This window comes from Scyliorhinus canicula, chromosome 2 (genome assembly GCF_902713615.1).
Source record: "Scyliorhinus canicula chromosome 2, sScyCan1.1, whole genome shotgun sequence".
NCBI classification, from domain to species: Eukaryota; Metazoa; Chordata; class Chondrichthyes; order Carcharhiniformes; family Scyliorhinidae; genus Scyliorhinus; species Scyliorhinus canicula.
This window is the reverse complement of record NC_052147.1, coordinates 94,789,132-94,810,071: the sequence shown is the minus strand read 5'-3', so window position 1 is coordinate 94,810,071 and position 20,940 is coordinate 94,789,132. Positions and strand designations below refer to the sequence as shown.

General features: G+C 48.1%; 1 protein-coding gene across 1 annotated transcript in view; it reads right to left on the bottom strand.

Annotated features, from left to right (window-relative positions):
* The window catches only part of rmdn3 (regulator of microtubule dynamics 3), a 411,523-nt gene that overhangs the window by 293,809 nt on the left and 96,774 nt on the right, over nt 1-20,940 (bottom strand). The window lies entirely within an intron of this gene.

The window sequence follows — 20,940 nt, the reverse complement described above, 5'->3', positions numbered from 1 at the left end:
GGGTGGCAGAGGTCATTGTGGATAGCCTGTAATCGGTTGTCTTGCGCGCTAGCGCATGTGTCACAGGACAGGGCATCTGGGGGCTCGTTGAGCTTCCACGGCCGATATATGATGTCATAATTATAGATGGAGAGTTCGATCCTCCACCTCAAGATTTTATTGTTTTTTATTTTGACCCGTTGCGAGTTGTCGAACATGAAGGCAATTGATCTCTGGTCATGATGAGGGTAAACCTCCTACCTGCGAGGTAGTGCCTCCAGTGCCGTACAGCTTCCACAATGGCTTGAGCTTCTTTTTCGACTGAGGAATGTCGAAGTTCCAAAGCGGAGAGGGTTCGGGAGAAGAAAGCTACTGGTCTTCCTGCCTGGTTCAGAGTGGCAGCGAGAGTGATCTCTGAGGCGTCGCTCTCCACCTGAAAGGGGACGGATTCATCCACCGCCGGCATGGCGGTTTTGGCGATGACCTCCTTGATGCAATTGAAGGCCTGCCGGGCCTCGGCTGACAGTGGGAAGAGCGTGATCTTAAATAGTGGGCGGGCTTTGTCCGCGTACTGGGGGACCCACTGGGCGTAATAGGAGAAAAATCCAAGGCACCTCGAGGGCCCTGGAACAATGAGGGAGAGGGAATTGTAAGAGGGAATTGCATACGGTCCGGGTCAGGCCCTAGGACTCCGTTTTCCACAACATTGGCGAGGATGGCTAGTCTGGTTGTGCGGAAAACACATTTCTCCTTATTGTATGTGAGATTGAGTTTCTGGGCGGTTTGGAGAAATCGGTGGAGGTTGGCGTCGTGGTGCTGCTGGTCATGGCCGCAGATGGTGACATTATCCAGATACGGAAACGTGGCGCGCAGACCGTACAGGTCCACCATTCGGTCCATTGCTCGTTGGAACACCGAGACCCCATTCGTGACGCCAAAGGGAACCCGGAGGAAATGGAAGAGGCGGCCATCTGCCTCGAACGGCGTGTAGTGGCGGTCCTCCGGGCGGATTGGGAGCTGGTGGTATGCAGACTTCAGATCCACCGTGGAGAATATGCGGTACTGGGCGATCCTGGTTGACCATGTCTGCAATTCGGGGGAGGGGGTACACGTGAACCGGTTAATGGTCTGGCTGTAATCAACCACCATCCGGAACTTTTCCCCGGTCTTGATGACCACCACCTGAGCTCTCCAGGGGATATTACTGGCCTTTATGACTCCCTCACGTAGGAGCCGCTGGACTTCGGCTCTAATAATTACCCTGTCCTGCAGGCTATACCGCCTGCTGCGAGTGGCTACGGGTTTGCAGTTAGCAGTGAGATTAGCGAAGAGTGGAGGAGGGTCGATTTGTAGAGTCGCTAAGCTGCATATAGTGAGATACCGAAGCTGAGTGTGAGGCTTCTAAGATTGCATTGAAAATTGAGCCCGAGTAGGAGGGGGCGCAGAGGCCTGTGAACACGTACAGCTGGAAATTAGAGTAGCTGGCGCCCTGTATTGTTAATGTCGCAACGATGCCCCCTTGTATTTGAACCGAGTGCGAACCCGAGGCAAGGGAGATAGTTTGCCGTGCAGGGAAGATTGGGAGCGAACTGCGTCTTACCAGGTCTGGATGCACGAAGCTCTCGGTGCTCCCAGAGTTGAAGAGGCACGGTGTCTTGTACCCGTTGACCTGAACGGACATCATCGAGCTCCTGAGGTGCTTTGGCCGCGACTGGTCCAAAGTGACTGCGTTGAGTTGCGGGTAGTAGGTGGCTTGATCAGCAGTGCTGGAGTGGCCCCGTGATGACTGTCTGCGGAGGTCGTAGTCGTCGAGATGAACATCGGGTGATGGCCAAGATGGCGGCCCCCGTTGATCGCACGTGGCGGGTGATGAAGAAGATGGCGTCCAAGATGGCCGCCCCCGTGGATCGCACGTGGCGGGCGGCGAGGAAGATGACGCCCCCCCATGACTCGCACATGGCCGGCCGCGTGGGGGAGGATTGCCAAGGTGGCGGCCCCCATGAGTCGCACATGTCGAGTGGAGGCAGAGCCGGCAGACACGCTGCAACATTGCGGGGTCTGCGAGTTGGGGGAGCGATTGCTCTGGACAGCGGGAGAGTTAGAGGGTTTAGATTTAGACAGACATACCGTAGCACAATGTCCTTTTCGACCGCAGTTGCTGCAGGTCGCGTTGCGGACCGGACAGTGCTGCCGTGGGTGTTGGGGCTGACCGCAAAAATGGCACAATGGCGCTCCATAGTGAGTGGGTGGCTGCGCGGCGCAGGCCTGGGGCAGTCTCTGGTCGGGGGTCTACGATGTGGTCGCGTGGTCAGCGGGGAACGAGTTCAACCTTTGAAACACGACCTCCAGTGAGGTTGCTAGCGTTACAGTGTCCTCCAAGTTCTGGGCCCCTTTTTCGAGGTGACGCTGGCGCACGTAGTTAGACCGGACCCCTGCAACATACACATCACGGACAGCGAGTTCCATATGCTGGGAGGCAGTTACAGCCTGAAAGTTACATTCCTGTGCAAGAGCTTTCAGGTCATGCAGGTAGTCCTCTAGCGACTCTGTGGGGCGCTAGCGGCGGGTAGTGAAAATATGCCGCGCGTAGACTTCATTTACAGGCCGCACGTTTAGTCGGTCGAATATAGCGAGGGCTTCGGTGTATGAGTCGGTACTATTGAGTTGCATAGAGATGTGATGGCTCGCCCGTGCGTGCAGGAGACCGAGTTTCTGCTCTTCAGTAGTAGCGGAGGTAGTCGACGCAGCCAGGTACGCCTTGAAGCACCGAAGCCAGCGTAGAAAGATTTCCTTCCCTTCTGCAGCCTGCGGGTCGAGTTCTAGTCGATCAGGTTTGAGGGCTGATTCCATGGTGGTTTTTTAAGTCTATTAAATTGATGTGACCATCAATTCACTCGAGACACGAGAGGAAGTAAACTGTGGCTTTAATAGACTTACAACTGAGCCTGCCTGCGACCAGAACAACTGAGGGCAGACTCACAAGACTGTAGTACTTTATACTTCCAATAGTGGGAGGGGCCATGGGCGGTGCCAAGGGTGGAGCCCTGTACAAGCTCCTCATCTCCCCCTGTGGGCAGAGCCGCGCAACGGCTCACAGACAGAGCCCACAAGGACACAATGATATATAGTGTGAATTAAGCATTATACATTCACCATAGTCCCCAGAAGCGATATTCAGAGTGTCGGACCGGCCGGAGCTGCAAGCAGTGCGGGGGAGAATGTTTTAGCCTTCACCTCGCTGATTGTTCACAGGAGGTCTGTGCCTCGACGTGGCAATGGGACCTGCTGGAGGTTTTGGTCCTGGAAAAAGTGAAATTCGCCCTAAACAGGGCGAGTGGTAGGTTCTACAATAGTTAAGGTTTATTTATTTTGCATTTTGGGGAGTTGACTGTCGAGGGAGGGGTGGAGGCTTAATGGGTCAGGGGTTTGTGGGATTGTTGTAAATTGTAAAAAAGTTTGAAAATTTGCGGAATAAAAATCCCTTAAAAAATTAATCAACTGAGCTTCTCCCTGCTCCAAAGGTAAAAGCACTGTTATTTAGTGGTGCTTTCCTCAAATAACAAACTATCAAAAGCAGTTCTACTCATTGTTTAATTTACTGGTTACAGAGATTTTCATGCTTGGAGACATTGATTCAGATAAAAATATATCAGTAAGGACATTATGGGACAAATAGTCTCTTTCTGAGGCATACATTTTCCTTGTTTGCTGTATCTAGAGTGCTCCCCAGTTCCCATTGAAATACAGGATTGTCGAATTTGATGGAGATCACATCTCTGCATTTACCTGGAAGGTTTATAATAAATCAGTTGGAGCCATAAATATTGTGACACAGGGGTCTATTATAAAAGCAGTAGATGCTGTCTCAATTAATAATTTAACATCTGAGATTGACAGATTTTCCTAGCCAGGGGTATTAAGGGATATGTAGCCAAGACATGTGGATAGGGTTAGTAGATAGATCAAAGATGACCTTATGAAATGGTGAAACAGGCTTGAGGAATTGATAGTCTATTCCTATCTACAAATTTTGATATTGTATCGCTGATTTACAATTCTAAATTATTTATATAATGTGGTCACAACATTGAGTCGTGTGAAACATTTCCAACCTTCTGTGAGTGAGATTAACTATCATGAACGCTTACTGTTTCTTTTTTATTGAGCGTGTTTGCTATCAATCTTTACTTGTCTCCGATGCCACAAGATCAAACCTTAGTCATGAGTCTACTAAATGTAGTTATGGATAGGAGAGAGATACAAAGGTTACAAAAAGGTTCAAATTGCACTGATTTACTTCTCATCACCTGTTCGTAAGCAGGAGGCAGTTAGTCAGTTTATTTTTCCAAAGAATAAGCAGTTCCCAGTTTTATTTATGATCCAATTGTACTAATAATCCACAGCAAACTGGAGTACGGATTAACTCAAGGTTAGTTTATTTTACATATTCAAAACCCGAAAAGGAGTATTCACTACTTCCCATTCCGCACATTCAAACGGTAAAAGGGGATAGATAAAAGGAGTTTTACAATACAAGGACGACAGAAAAATGAATATTATTTCACGTGAGCTCCAGAGTCCAAAGTCAGAGCCCAAGGGGCATTTCCTTCATGGTGGGGCTTCCTTCTGATGTGCTTTTGGCTGGTTAAATTATTCAAAAATCCTTGAAATTAATGATGCTGCTGTACAATGGGCTTTTCTGTGTTTAGACCACTTGGCAGGCATTGATCTGTGCCTTTTAGAATCAAACAGGCTTGGAGGAGCTGAGATGACTTACCCAGTTGGCTGCTGGAGTTCTATCCAGTTGATGTTAACACCACAGTATATTAAACTGCCCAAAAGGTCAGAGGCTTGGTTTACGGGACCTCCTTTCTCTACAATGAATTCAAAAGGGATTCCAGCATCTGGAATTGGTTTTGGTTTCAGGATTGATAATACCTCAGTCATTAGTTGTTGAAAGAGTGCCATCGATGTTGAGGGTCTAGCATTTTGGATGTAATTATCTCAGCAGACCCATAGACTGCACGAGCAAGGTTGGCTCATCAAATGCAAATGACATCCCCGTAGGTTCCTTTGAAATGTGGCTAAACAGCTCCAGGTATGATGGGAGTCTGTTAGTAACTGTCTAGGCATAACCGCAGTAATTATTATTGTCCTTGAAACTCCTGGGGAAAGTACCAGACAGAAAGCCAATCCTGTGATCAGGTGACATGTAGCAGCCATCTTAGATTCTTTGTTCAGCAGAAAAAGATCAGTTTAAAAATAAAGAGAATAAAAATAAAGTGTTTAAATATATAATGGTGGGTTTCTCGTTATGTCAAGAACCAAGTATCAAATGCCTTTTGAAAATGCATATATATTGCATCTAATACATTATAAGCCAACTATTTTCATTCCTTGTTCAAGGAATTCACTAAGGTTGGTAATGCAGAACTTTCCATTTGTAATCTATACTAACTATTCTTCATTTTATTTTCAGTTTCTGCATGGTTAGTTCTCTTACATCTTTGAGGCATGATTTCAATAATGATCTTACCACTGACATTAATATAACTGGATTCACTGCATATATTCTATTTTCCTTTTTTGAATATAGCAATAACCTTGGCTTTCCAGTAGCCCTGTGGCATTATTCCCTTTTTTACTGAATTTTTATGCAGATACTAGTAGTTTCACTTATCACTTCCTTTGCTTCTTTGACATGCACAAGAGAATCTATCTAGACACAGTTTCTAGTTTGTCATTGTCATTTTCCTGTCCATCTTAAATTACTTTTTGATCTCTTCAATATTAAAATCTTGCATTTATACAATACCCTTTGAATGGTAAAACCTTCCAAGGCACTTAAGAGTGTTATCGGTGGAATTTATTTGATACAAAGCCAGAAAAGGAGATACTGGGACAGACGGCCAAAAACTGGTCAAAGTGGAAGATTTTAAGGAGCACCCTATAGCAGGAAAGAGGTAGAGAAAGAGAGGGATTTAGGGAGAGAAGACAGCCGAGGTACCTGAACATACTACTGCCAATGTTAGACCGATTAAAATCGGGGATGTGCAAGAGACTAGCACCGGAGCTGCTTGGAGATTGGAAAGGCTTGCGGGGTGGTACAAGTCATAGAGGAGGGATTTAAAACCAAAGGTGTGGATTTTGAAATTCAGGCATTACAGGTTCAGCAACTAGTGTAGAGCAGGATGTTGTATTTCTTCAGAACCTTCTCAGCTTGCCTTTCAACCACAAAACTAAAACTCTGAACCTCAACACATGACTGCTTCAACCCTGGCCCCTCCCATTAACTACATAATCTTACTAACTGAAAACAATGGGTGCGATTTAACCAAAAAGTTTCTAAGTGTGGTAGCAAGCAGGAACCTTTTAAAAATTATTAGTTCATGGGATGTGGGCGTCGCCAGCTGTGCCAGCATTTATTGCCCATCCCTAATTGTCCTTGAGTGGGCAGTTAAGAGTCAACCACATTGCTGTTGCGTCTAGAGTCACATGTAGGCCAGACCAATTACGAATGGCAGACTTCCTTCTCTCAAGGACATTCATGAACCACATGGGTTTTTACAACAATGGACAATGGTTTCATGGTCATCATTAGACATGTAATTCCAGATTTTCATTTAATTCAAATTTTACCATCTGCAGTGGCGAGATTTGAACCTAGGTCTCAGAGCATTACTCTGAGGCTCTGGTTTACTTGTCCAGCGACAATACCACTACGCCCGGCCCCACAAGGCTGTCACCGCTATAAAACGTTACTTGGCGCACTTAATGAGGCCCCACGGGCGGCTCGATGCAAATCATGGTCTCACCAGCTGATTCAGTGGGACAGCGCTCACCTGCCCCTGCCAGCAAGGGACAACAGTACTTAAACCGATCCTGTACAGCGAACCCCACTCAGCTCGCAGCCATGCCACCAAAATGACCAGCCCTACGATTCAACGATGCCGATCTGACCAGACTGTTGGACGAGGTGGAGGCCAGAGGGGATGCCCTGTTCCCCCATGGGTCCCGGAGGGTCAGCCACAACCACCTGGGAGGAAGTGGCAGTGGCCATCAGCTCAGGGAACGTGAACAGTAGGACCAGCACCCAGTCCAGCATGAAGGTCAACGACCTCCACTGGGCCACTCGGGTGTGATTGCACTGAACTCCCAGACACCAGCCGCTGCGTCCCACACACTCTCCACCCTACATACTCCCCATACAGCCCATCTCCATTTGAACCCTCTCACATCCCCAAGCCACCCCACCCCCCACAATTAAGCATGTGTGCAGCTAACGGTGACCCCTAGGTGTCCCCCAAGGAGACGTTGGCCCATAACCAATAGGAGAGGGCCCAGATGGTGGTGAGGTGTCGGACATCAGAGTCCTCACCCTCTATCAGGAACGGATCCTGAACATTGCAGGGGAGGTTGAGGACAGAGCAGTGACCACGGTAGAGGTTAGTGCACAGTGCAGGTGTGAGGATCCACCAGCCCCCACCCAGATATCCTGCCAAACATGAGTTGTTAATGCCATACAAACTAAGACATTTCTCCCACTGACCACATGTTCATTCGCCCGCAGGACCTGCAGCCAATGGCACCAGCCACCCGCACCCAGACTCCTGCCTCCCAAGAGAACACCTTAGAGGAGAGCTCCGAGGATGCCACCATAATAACCGTGCCACACCAGTCATCCCCACCCACCACCAGCACAGTGTTACATACCTTGGTGGGTGAGAGTGGTGGACAGACATCTGGGGCACATTCTGGTGAACACCACACAGTTGCAGATGCACATCAGGTGGAGACAGGAACGTGCAGGTGAGACAGCAGTCGGAGGTCTGCTGTATCCCAGAACCTAGCTGAGCCTCTGGAACAGGTTTACCCAGAGCTGATTCAGATGATAGGGTGGGACTGTGAGATTCAGAGTGAGTTTTTTGCGACACTCCAGCAGGTCCAGAGCCGATTGAAGGAGTCACAGAGGCTACGGGCACAGGAGATGGCGTTGGCATTGCATGGTACTGAGGCCAGCACTGCTAGTGTGGCAACCGCAATGGATAACCTGGCAGACGACTTAGGCAGCATGAGTGCAGGCATCTAAGGCATGGATCAGTCAGTGACGGCCATGGTTGAGCGTCTCAATAGCATGTCCCAGTCGCTGGGAGACGTCATTCAGTACCAGGTGAACCTTCATGAGGTACTGCGGAGGATGTCAGGTGGGCATAGCCGAGGCATTGCTGAACATGTCCTGGTTGCTGGAAGATGTGTCCCTGTCACAGGTGAGCATTGCCAGGGCACTCCAGAGCATATCCGAGGCTCTGAGGGGCATCACTAAGGGCATTGACACAATGCTGCAGACATTGGGAGCCACCAGGGCTGGCAGAGCCAGATGACACTTGGGCAGTTGGGGTTCGATCCAGTTGCCCCTCTGCCCTGAGGCACCGGCTGGGAGGAAAAGGGGTGCAGAATGCCATCCCGGAGCCATCCTACGGAGCGACGATGGCGGCCACCAGCTCCCCCAAGTTCCACCCCCCTGACAATGGCACATCTCGCAGTCAGCACCTGCTACAGTGTGGCAAGGCGGGGCATGTGCTGCTGGCAAGTGCTCAAGGGCCCTCCGGCCCCAGAGCCCCCGGGGCAAACCCACCAGGGGCATCTAGGGCAACGAGCCGTGGTAAACAGCAGGCTGCCTCCACCTCTAATGTGCATCCTGGCAGCACACCTAGATGCAGAGCACGGATGGCTAAGTAGGTGGAGGATCACTGAGAGGGCACTGGCGGGGTTAATGGGGTGGGGGTAAGTGGGGGTGTGGGGGGGGTCCACGAATGGCGGGGTGAGTAGGGCGGCACCACTGGGAGAGTGGGGCAGTTGGGGACTCTGGTGTAAACCATTAAAGTCTATTGGCCACGATCAGCATGATGCCCCTTCATGGGGGTCCTGCGCTCACCTCAATCCCCCCACCACATGACACAGCATGTGCAGGTGATGGGTGTGAGCAAGCAGGCAGGCATTAAATGAGGAGTTCCAGTGCTCAGCTCTCTGCAGGTTATCACCCGCCTGCCCTTGACCATGACCAGCTGACTGCTGGTACAGTCCCATCACCCTGGAATGATGTTACCCAGAGGGTGGGAATGGGGTGGGAAGAATGGTGAAGGGGAGGGGGAAGGCAGAGGGAAAGGGGAGGGAGGGTGGGGAGAGGGGGAATGGTAGACAAAGCCACATCCTATGTAAAGCGGGTGAGGATGCGGCCCGGACACACTCCACTTCTGCCTGCCTTTCATCCTTCAGCTGGTCCTGCAGGTCCTCCCCGGGCTCATCCTCCAGTCCGGCGGCTTCTTGTCCTCCCCGTCCTCCTTGGAGATGGCCACATATTCCTCCCGTTCCATCTCCAGCACATCTCCCCACTTTTGTGTCAGGTTGTGGAGAGTCCAAAAGAGCACCACAAAGCGGGCAACTCTCTGGGGGTGTACTGCAGTGCATCACCAGAGTGGTAAAAGCATCGGAACCACATTTTGAGGAGTCCAATGTACTGCTCAATGACAGCCTAGGTGGATGAATGGGCCTTGTTGTATCGGGTTTCCGTATCGGTCACCAATCTCCGTACTGGCATCATTAGCCAGGTCCTCATCAAGAACCCCTTAACCCCCAAGAGCCAACTGGCCATTCTGGGATGGTCCTCGAAGAGGCTGTGGATGTCAGAGTGCTCCAGGGTGTAGCTGTCATGCATACTCCCTGGGAAGCATGCACACACGTGCATGATCTTCATGTGGCGGTCGTACACAAGCTAGATGTTCAGGGAGTGGAACCCCTACCTGTTGATAGGTAGCACAAGTGGATAGCACTGTGGTTTCACAGCGACAGAGTCACAGGTTTGATTCCCTGTTGGGTCACTGTCTGTGCAAGTCTGCACGTTCGCCCCATGTCCGCGTGGTTTTCCTCCGGGTGCTCCGGTTTCCTCCCACAGTCCAAAGATATGCAGGTTAGGTGGATTGGCCATGATGATTGCCTTTGGTGACCAAAAAGGTTAGGTGGGGTTATTGGGTTACGGGGTTAAGGTGGAAGTGAGGGCTTAACTGGGTCGGTGCAGACTCGATGGACCGAATGGCCTCCTTCTGCACTGTATGTTCTATGTTCTATAAGGCACTCCCAGATGGCCCCATGAGTGCAAGGCGACATGCGTGATATCTATTAGTCCCTGGATCTGGGGTATCCTGGCGACGGCGGGGAATCCTGCTGCCAGGGCATCTTTTGGGCCTGGTCCATGTCAAGGTTTATATGGTTGTCTGCCTGGACGTCCGTGCTGTTGCGTCCTGCAGTGTTCAGGCACAGTGTCCTGGCATCACTGTGTGACTGGGATGCTAGGCAATAACCCTCACATGCTACATGGCATGCCTATCCACGGCGATTCACTTGGGATGTGTGAGAAGTGAGAAGGCCATTTGATAGGTTAGTTGTATGGAAATTGGACTGAAGTGATGATTAATTGGTTTCTTGCCACGCTGAGGTGAGATCCTGATTTTGCCAACGGGAGCGGGCTGGTTAGATCGCGAACGGGTCGGCGTCCAGTGTGGTTCCCGATTCTGGCCTTTCCTGCGATTCAATGGCCTTGTCGCGTTCTCACCTAAGTGCAACGCGGTCATTAAATCACGGCCAGTGTTTCTAATTAACTACTCTATAGGGAACCCTCTTAACACAAACAAAAATTGGGTGCCACAGTGGTGCAGTAGTTTGCACTGCTGCCTCACAGTGTCATGGATCCGGTTCGATCCCGCCCTGGGTCACTATCCGTGTGGACTTTGCACACCATGTCTGCGTAGGTCTCACCCCCACAATCCAAACATGTGCAGGGTAGGTAGATTGACCTCGCTAAATTGCCCTTATTTGGAAATATATATATATAAACAAAAATCCATGAGCCCAAATCTTTAGGATGCTTTAATTGCATCTTTGGCTCCTATAAAGCTTAGATGTCTTGCAAACCAGGAATTTTTAAAACACTACTGCAGCAATCAAACATACATTAACTAAGCCTTTTAACCCTTACTATACCATTTATATATAACTATAATATATCTGAAATTAGTACATTCAACACAGCACCATTTAATCTATCAAAACTCACGTTATGTACCTTTAAAATGTCTCCCTGCCATCATTTTGTCGCTGCATGAACAGCCAACCCCATTTTTAGGTTGGACGTGCAACGCTGGCATATCCTAAATCCCCTCTCAGAGAGGATGACAACTTAATGGTTGTCCTCACTCCCACTGGAACGACGCAGTAATGCTGGTGTTATCCTGGTTTCCCCTCACAACCCAGGCCAATGGGCAGGCCTTTCATCTGTGGAAGCATTCTTTCAGCATGAGGAAGACACCAGCTGAAAGCTTGTGAGAACTGTTTTGTTCTGTGCTGTGGCCACAGTACAGATGCACACAGAGCATCGAGGTCTTTGACCAGTAAGATAGTTTTATTAACAAGATGAACACGTGGAAAGATAACTAACAAACTATCATACAAAATAAATGAATTCAGTGAATTCTCCTGGAGCTACTTCTAGTGCGACTGTCCTCTCGTATGACTTACTAACAACTGCCGGATATCTCGAGTCACATGGTAGATCTCTAGCGCCACCAGCTGGTTGGAGGTCGTATAGATAGCTATGGACATTGATAGACAACTAAATACAAAATTGTGCACAGGACCTCACTACAAGACATCATCATTCTCCTGCACCGTCTGGTTATTGGGCTCCTGTGTCCTGCCCATGAAAGGAGTTAAGAGCAAGGAAGTCTCCCACTGACAGCACATGAATGATAACTTCACAAACCCAGAGGGGGACATATCTGGCCACCCTAGTCCTGCCCATTGCCAAAGTGAGCGGCTATCAGGGTGTCCTTAGCTCTATGTTCTATTCGCGCCCTGATCATTGCCCTCAGTCCTTCTCCGCTTTCTCTGTGGGCTACCCTTCGCCTGAGGAGACGTGGCGCCCCCCCATCTCGTCTTCATCCAGCTCCTCGCCCTGCACTAGGTTATGGAGGGTGCAGGATACCACGAACATGCTCGAAATGCTCTGTGGGTTGTACTGGAGGGCACCCCCGACTGGTCCAGGCACTGGAATCTCATCTTCAGCAGGCCAATCATCTGCTCCACAAGCGTGTACGTAGAAGCATGAGCCTCATTATAATGGACCTCAGCGGTTGTTTGTGGCCTCCGCACTGGATTCATCAGCCACCTCCTGAGGGGTTAACCCTTGTCGCTGAGGAGCTGTCACTGCAGTCGCTGCTTTCCCTTAAAGAGTGCCAGGACCATAGAGCGGCCAAGGATGTAGCTAGCATGGATGGTCCCCGGGAATTGAACACACACCTGCATAATGTGGTTGGTGCTATCACAAATTATATGCACACTGAGGGAGGGGAATCCCTTGCAATTCATGAAGGGCACTCCATGCCGCCATGGGGAACACAGAGCCATGTGCGTGCAGTCAATGAGACCCTGCACTTGGGGCAGACCAGCTATGCTCGACGAAGCCCATGGCCTTGGCAACCTAGCTAGCCTGGTAGCAGTCAATGTTTATGTAGTTTTGTGCCCTCACAAAGAGCACATCGGTCACCTCCCTTATGCACTTATGTGTGGCGGTTGGGAGATGCCACAGAGATCCTCTGTGCAGCTGTGAAATGAGCCACGGATAAATGTTCAGCACGGCTATTACCATTGGGGCCATAGGCAATGCGTGATATTCTGGCCAATGTGATACAACTCCTGCATGAACTGGCATAGGTGACCCACCGTCCCTCTGGATTGATGCAGTCATTGCGGCGCTGGTTCTCCGTCATCTGGAGGTATGTCATTCTCCTCTGATATGTCCGTGCCCGGTAGTGTTGACTTTGAGCCAACTTAATATGTGGCCCTGCCCCCAGTAATTCAGCAGGCTCTGCCAACCCCTCCTCTCCAGGATCCAGGTCTCGTCAATGTGCAGCCGCATGTTGACGTCCTTTCTACTGGTCCATGGCTATCAGCAAACAACCAACTCCACTGGTACCATAATCTTTACTCCTAAGAACTGAAAGGGAGGAAACAGATCTGTGAGCAGTAAGGAGTCCTATCAATGCCCTGACACACTGCCCTATCAAGACATGGGACATCCAAGCATGCACATTCCCTTATGGGAGCACTTTTGCAATAAGCTTCATTCCCTTACTCTCACACAGAACAGCCATGTCCCCACACAAGTCATTCCTAACTCCGTGTGACAGATGGGCATCTTTCTTGGATAACCTTAGTAGCCTGCGGAACTCCCCCAAGGGTGACTGATGGACTTGTGTACATTGACTTGCTCTATGTACTGACATCCCAGGAGGGAAGGAAGTAGGTGGGGGTTGGACACACTGCCACAACACTTGTCGTATCAGGGCTGCCAGTGCCACCTCTCTCATATCGAGAGCTGAGTGAAAGCTGGAGTTCAATGCATGGGTGTCAGCTCCCAAAGGGTTAACTCGTGGGTGCCAATCAGTGACAGAATCATTTATTACAATAGTGACAGAAGGGTCGGGGATGGCATTAGGGAAGTGAGTGAACTCATTGGCACCTGGGGTGAATGGTGTTGCACACAGCAGTCTCATAGAACCACAGGTTGCATCGCTTCATGGAGTCTCAAGATGCCGCCTGCCCATTTTCTGGCCTTGTGAAGTCCGTGGGCCATGCTTTTTCAGGTTGCTTCAGACTTCATTGCCTTTTTACTTATTTAAAAAGCCTTTTGTTACCATTTTGTTTGCACGTCAGCCCCACGCTGCTGATCTACAGTGTGGAGAGAGACGGGGAAGGACTTCCTCGTGAACCTACTCCTGGGACTGGCCGAACTCAACATCAACAGGTCCGGCAGCGGGCAACCAAGTGGGTTGTCTGACCCCACCATCTGTCCCTCTACCATGACTACATTCGCAACTGGATGTCCCTGGAGAGTGAGCACACCAAGTTTACCGGCACCGTCCAGGCCTTCCATGCCCAGTGGGCACCACGGGGACTGGGGTACATTATCGACCATCTTAATCACGTTTTTATTTAAGACAGTACCTCTTGAAGGGGCTGTCCCTTTACTTTTTCCCTCAGTTTATTTGATTTGGTTCACATAGTTATTTGCTTTAACCCAAAATAGTGGTAAACCACAAACCTAGAGAAATGCTCTGGGGCTCCAGGCACAAATCCCATCACAGCAGATGGTAAAATCGTCCTGTGACAGGTATGGGTGAGCTGACAACAAATTTTCTGGTTTGATGTTTAAAGTTTCATTTGTGATTTGTTTGTGGGTCAGGCAGTATCCTTTTAAAGAGGCTATCCTTTTAATTTGTCCATCAGTTTATTTGAGTTTATTTACTTAGTTTTGCACAGAATAGGGTAAACCATGAACCTAGCGCAATGCTCTGGGTTCCAGCCTTGAATCCCACCATGGTCGATGGTCAAATTTGAATTTCATGAAAATAAACCTCCTATGGCATCTGATTAATTTCAAGCCTCCAGATTACACTCAGCTTGATCATTCACGTTAGCCTGCAGTACCCAGCTCTCATTGGCAGCAGACCATACAAGCCTTCCATCTTGTACAACCAAAGAGAAAATGCTGGAAAATCACAGCAGATCTGGCAGAATCTGTACGGAGAGAAAAGAGCTAACGTTTCGAGTCCAGATGACCCTTTGGCAAAGCTCTTGTACACCCATCCAGCTCTTACATCTTGTACACCCGGCTACCCATGACAACCATAGGCAGTGCCCATCCACATTGCTCATATCCTAAAGCTGTCTATTGCAGCCAGAGGGTAGGGGGGAAACGTGACTGGCCTTGTCGCCCCCTGTGTTAGGGTCCTATTGCCCTCAAGGAGCTACTCACTACCATATGCCATCATCCCCCATATTACCCATCTGACCTGGAGTGCCACCTCACCTCAGGACCGCATTGTTGCCTCCCACTGTGCTGGACCAGTGCATGTTCCCACTCCCACTCACTTCCAGCTGACACGCCAGAAAGGCAATCCCTCGGAACTATTGCTTAAACCCCAGTAAAGGCGAACCAAGATGCACAAAGTCCTCAATTAGGGTCAACCCCCACCAAGCGCCAGACTGCTTGGAGATAATGAGCACCACAATAAAGGAGACTTGCAAAGGCCTGCGAACAGCAACCAATGCACCCCCTCAAACAGCCGGGACTCAACCCCATCCCTTCCCAGAGTATGAACTAGCTTGTTCCACCATGTCCTCTCCTCAAATGAGTTATGTCCTTCTCCATTGGAATCCCTGGTGAGTCTTTTGTGGACTCAGCTCCACTTTCCGGCCTAAACACCATAACCCTTAATCCCTTTATTCTTCAAAAAACTATCTATATTTATCTTTAAAACATTTAATGAAGGAGCCTCTACTGCTTCACTGGGCAAGGAATTCCATAGATTCACAACCCTTTGGGTGAAGAAGTTCCTCCTAAACTCAGTCCAAAATCTACTTCCCCTTATTTTGAGGCTATGCCCCCTAGTTCTGCTTTCACCCGCCAGTGGAAACAACCTGCCCGCATCTATCCTATCTATTCCCTTCATAATTTTATATGTTTCTATAAGATCCCCCCTCATCCTTCTAAATTCCAATGAGTACAGTCCCAGTCTACTCAACCTCTCCTCGTAATCCAACCCCTTCAGCTCTGGGATTAACCTAGTGAATCTCCTCTACACACCCTCCAGTGCCACTACGTCCTTTCACAAGTAAGGAGACCAAAACTGAACACAATATTCCAGGTGTTGCCTCACTAACACCTTATACAATTGCAGCATAACCTCCCTAGTCTTAAACTCCATCGCTCTAGCAATGAAGGACAAAATTCCATTTGCCTTCTTAATCACCTGTTGCACCTGTAAACCAACTTTTTGTGACCCATGCACTAGCACACCCAGGTCTCTCTGCACAGCAGCATGCTTTAATATTTTATCATTTAAATAATAATCCCTTTTGCGGTTATTCCTACCAAAATGGATAACCTCACATTTGTCAACATTGTATTCCATCTGCCAGACCCTAGCCCATTCACTTAACCTATCCAAATCCCTCTGCAGACTTCCAGAATCCTCTGCACTTTTCGCTTTCCCACTCATCTTAGTGTCGTCTGCAAACTTGGACACATTGCCCTTGGTCCCCAACTCCAAATCATCTATGTAAATTGTGAACAATTGTGGGCCCAACACTGATCCCTGAGGGACACCACTAGCTACTGATTGCCAACCAGAGAAACACCCATTAATCCCCACTCTTTGCTTTCTATTAATTAACCAATTCTCTATCCATGCTACTACTTTACCCTTAATGCCATGCATCTTTATCTTATGCAGCAACCTTTTGTGTGGCACCTTGTCAAAGGCTTTCTGGAAATCCAGATATACCACATCCATTGGCTCCCCGTTATCTACTGCACTGGTAATGTCCTCAAAAAATTCCACTAAATTAGTTAAGCACGACCTGCCCTTTATGAACCCATGCTGCATCTGCCCAATGGGACAATTTCTATCCAGATGCCTCGCTATTTCTTCCTTGATGATAGATTCCAGCATTTTCCCTACTACTGATGTTAAGCTAACTGGTCTATAATTACATGCTCTCTGCCTACCTACTTTTTTAAACAGTGGTGTCACTTTTGCTAATTTCCAATCCACCGGGACCACCCCAGAGTCCAGTGAATTTTGGTAAATTATCACTAGTGCATCTGCAATTTCCCTAGCCATCTCTTTTAGCACTCTGGGATGCATTCCATCAGGGCCAGGAGACTTGACTACCTTTAGCCCCATTAGCTTGCCCATCACTCCCTCCTTAGTGATAACAATCCTCTCAAGGTCCTCACCTCACATAGCCTCATTTCTATCAATCACTGACATGTTATTTGTGTCTTCCACTGTGAAGACCGACCCAAAAAACCTGTTCAGTTCCTCAGCCATTTCCTCATCTCCCATTATTAAAACTCCCTTCTCATCCTCTAAAGGATCAATATTTACCTTAGCCACTCTTTTTGGTTTATATATTTGTAAAAACTTTTACTGTCTGTTTTTATATTCTGAGCAAGTTTACTCTCATACTCATCTTACTCTTCTGTATAGCTTTTTTAGTAGCTTTCTGTTGCCCCCTAAAGATTTCCCAGTCCTCTAGTCTCCCACCAATCTTTGCCACTTTGTATGCTTTTTCCTTCAATTTGATACTCTCCCTTATTTTCTTAGATATCCACGGTCGATTTTCCCTCTTTCTACCGTCCTTCCTTTTTGTTGGTATAAACCTTTGCTGAGCACTGTGAAAAATCGTTTGGAAGGTTCTCCACTGTTCCTCAACTGTTCCACCATAAAGTCTTTGCTCCCAGTCTACCTTAGCTAGTTCTTCTCTCATCCCACTGTAATCTCCTTTGTTTAAACACAAAACACTAGTATTTGATTTTACTTTCTCACCCTCCATCTGTATTTTAAATTCCACCATATTGTGATCACTCCTTCCGAGAGGATCCCTAACTATGAGATCATGAATCAATCCTGTCTCATTACACAGGACAAGATCTAGGACCGCTTGTTCCCTCGTAGGTTCCATTACATACTGTTCTAGGAAACTATCGCTGATACATTCTATAAACTCCTCCTCAAGGTTGCCTTGACCGACCTGGTTAAACCAATCGACATGTAGATTAAAATCCCCCATGATAACTGCTGTACCATTTCTACATGCATCAGTTATTTCTTTGTTTATTGCCTGCCCCACCATAATGTTACTATTTGGTGGCCTATAGACTACTCCTATCAGTGACTTTTTTGCATTACTATTCCTGATTTCCACCCAAATGGATTCAACCTTATCCTCCATAGCACCGATGTCATCCCTTACTATTGCCCGAATGTCATCCTTAAATAACAGAGCTACACCACCTCCCTTACCATCCACTCTGTCCTTCCGAATAGTTTGATACCCTTGGATATTTAACTCCCAGTCGTGACCATCCTTTAACCATGTTTCAGTAATGGCCACAAAATCATAGTCATTCACGATGATTTGCGCCATCAACTCATTTACTTTATTCCGAATACTACGAGCATTCAGGTAAAGTACACTTACGTTGGTTTTTTTACCTCTGTTTTGAATCTTAATATCTCGATCAGTAACATCTCCTAAGTTATATTTCCTCTTAACTTTTCTCCTAATTTTCCTTGTCGTTGAACCCATATCTTCATGTAACAACCTGCCGCGTCGCTTACCATTAATGTTTTTACTTCCAGTTTGATTCCTTTTAGTATTACTGGGCCTATTCACTGAGCTCCCCTCAGTTACTGTACTTTGTACTGTCGCCCTTTTTGATTTTTGACTATTGCTTCCCTGCCTTACACTTTCCTCCTTACTTCCTTTTGCTTCTGTCCCTGTTTTACTACTTTCCAACTTCCTGCATCGGTTCCTATCCCCTGCCACATTAGTTTAAACCCTCCCCAACAGCTCTAGCAAACACCCCCCCCATGGACATCGGTTCCAGTCCTGCCCAGGTGCAGACCGTCCTGTTTGTACTGGTCCCACCTCCCCCAGAACCGGTCCCAATGCCCCAGGAATTTGAATCCCTCCCTCTTGCACCATCTTTCGAGCCACAAATTCATCCTATCTATCCTGACATTCCTACTCTGACTAGCTTATGGCACTGGTAGCAATCCTGAGATTACTACCTTTGAGGTCCTACTTTTTAGTTTAACTCCTAACTCCCTGAATTTAGCTTGTAGGACCTCATTCAGTTTTTTACCTATATCGTTGGTGCCTATGTGCACCACGACAGCTGGCTGTTCACCCTCCCCCCAGAATGTCCTGCAGCCGCTCCGAGACATCCTTGACCCTTACACCAGGAAGGCAACATACCATCCTGGAGCCTCGATTGCGTCCGAAGAACCGCCTGTCTATTTCCCTTACGATTGTGTCCCCTATCACTATAGCCCTGCCATTCTTCTTCCTGCACTGCTGCGCAGCAGAGCCAGCCACGGTGCCATGAACCTTGCTGCTGCTGCCTTCCCCTGGTGAGCCATCTCCCTCAACAGTATCCAAAGCGGTATATCTGTTTTGCAGGGAGATGACCGCAGGGGACACCTGCACTGCCTTCCTACACTTGCTCTGTCTTTTGGTCAACCATTTTCTATCTCCCTCAGTAACTTTCACCTGCGGTGTGACCAACTCACTAAACGTGCTATCCACGACCTCCTCAGCCTCGCAGATGCTCCAAAGTGAGCCCATCCGCAGCTCCAGAGCCGTCAAGCGGTCTAACAGGAGTTGCAACTAAAAACACTTCTTGCACGTGAAGGAGCCAGGGACAGTGGACGTGTCCCTGAGCTCCCACATCGCACACGAGGAGCATGACACAGGTCTTGGATCTCCTACCATGTCTTAACCTTAGGTAAACTTATACAACTACAATTACAAAAAAAATAAAGAAAAATAAATAAATTAGACAATGAAAAGAAAAACTACTTACCAGTTACTTACCAGGGTTAAAAAGCACCTCCTCCCCACTCAGCTTTGAATTCCTATCTAGCTTCAAATTCCCAAACTCACTCGTGGTTGTGCCTCACTCTGGTTGTGTCTTCTCTGGCTCACTGTGAGAACTCACCCAGGGTCTCAGATGCTCCCTGGTTCTCTCCCTTTCCTGATTACCTCACTGCACCAAATTACCAAGTTTTAACTTCCCACTCTGGATGTGCATCACTCCGGCTGTGTCTTCTCGACTTGCGCAAAGCCATTTATGCAAATGGCTAACACAGGTTCAAAATTCCGCGCAAGGAATAGAGCCCAACTTGATAGGTTTTGGGACACCACTTAGTCAGAAGAATCCACCTTAAGATTTGAACATATGTCAGCTGACATTGACGTTGACAGAAGAGGTGCTGTCCTGAATGAGATGTTAAACTATATACCCTCTCTTGAGATATACTTTCAAATATGCTGCCATAACCCTCCTCCTCTGAAAACAATTTATTTCTTGCAAAATAGCACCTCGTTTAGCACACGGCTAAATCGCTGGCTTTGAAAGCAGACCAAGGCAGGCCAGCAGCACGGTTCAATTCCCGTACCAGCTTTCCCGAACAGGGGCTGGAATGTGTCGACTCGGGGCTTTTCACAGTAACGTCATTTTGAAGCCTACTTGTGACAATAAGCGATTTATTTCATTTCATTTGCAAATGACTTTTCTTCTTCAATGTCCTAAAATGCTTAAACGTGTTGACACCTCCCAAAGCCATATCCATCTCTCCTACAATTCCATGTCTGAACTCCGCCACAGCACTAAAATGGTTTTATTCTAACTCACAAATTACATCCGAGGAAAACAGCCCCAGCTTATCAAATCTTTCCTTATAGCTCAACCTCTCTAGCCCAGGCAGCATCCTAATAAATTTCCTCTGTACCCTCCACTTCAATCACATCCCTCCTATAATGTTGTGACCAGAACTGCACAGTTTTCCAGTTGCGCATAACCAGCGTTTTTACAATCCCAGCATGACCTCCCTCTTCCTGTATTCTATGCGTTGACTATTAAAGGCAAGTATCCCATAGGCCTTCATAACCACCTTAGCTATCTGCCCTGCCACCTTCAGGGATTTGAGGATATGCACTCCATGGTCACTCTGATCTTCAGTAATTTCCAAGGGCCTACCATTCATGGTGTAATCCTTTGCCTTGTTTGCCCCCCGCAAGTACATTACTTCATACATTTCTGGGCTGGATTCTATTTGCCACTGCTCTGATCACCTGACCAATTTTTATCATCTCCAAATTTCTTGATCGTACCCTCTATATTCAAGACCAAATCATTAATGTACACCATAAATAGCAAGAGTGCCAACACCAAGCACTACAGAGTCCCACTGTAAACAGACTTCCAATCACAGAACAACCCACTACCACCCCCCTCTGCTTCCTTCCTCTCAGCAAATTTTAGATCCAATGTAC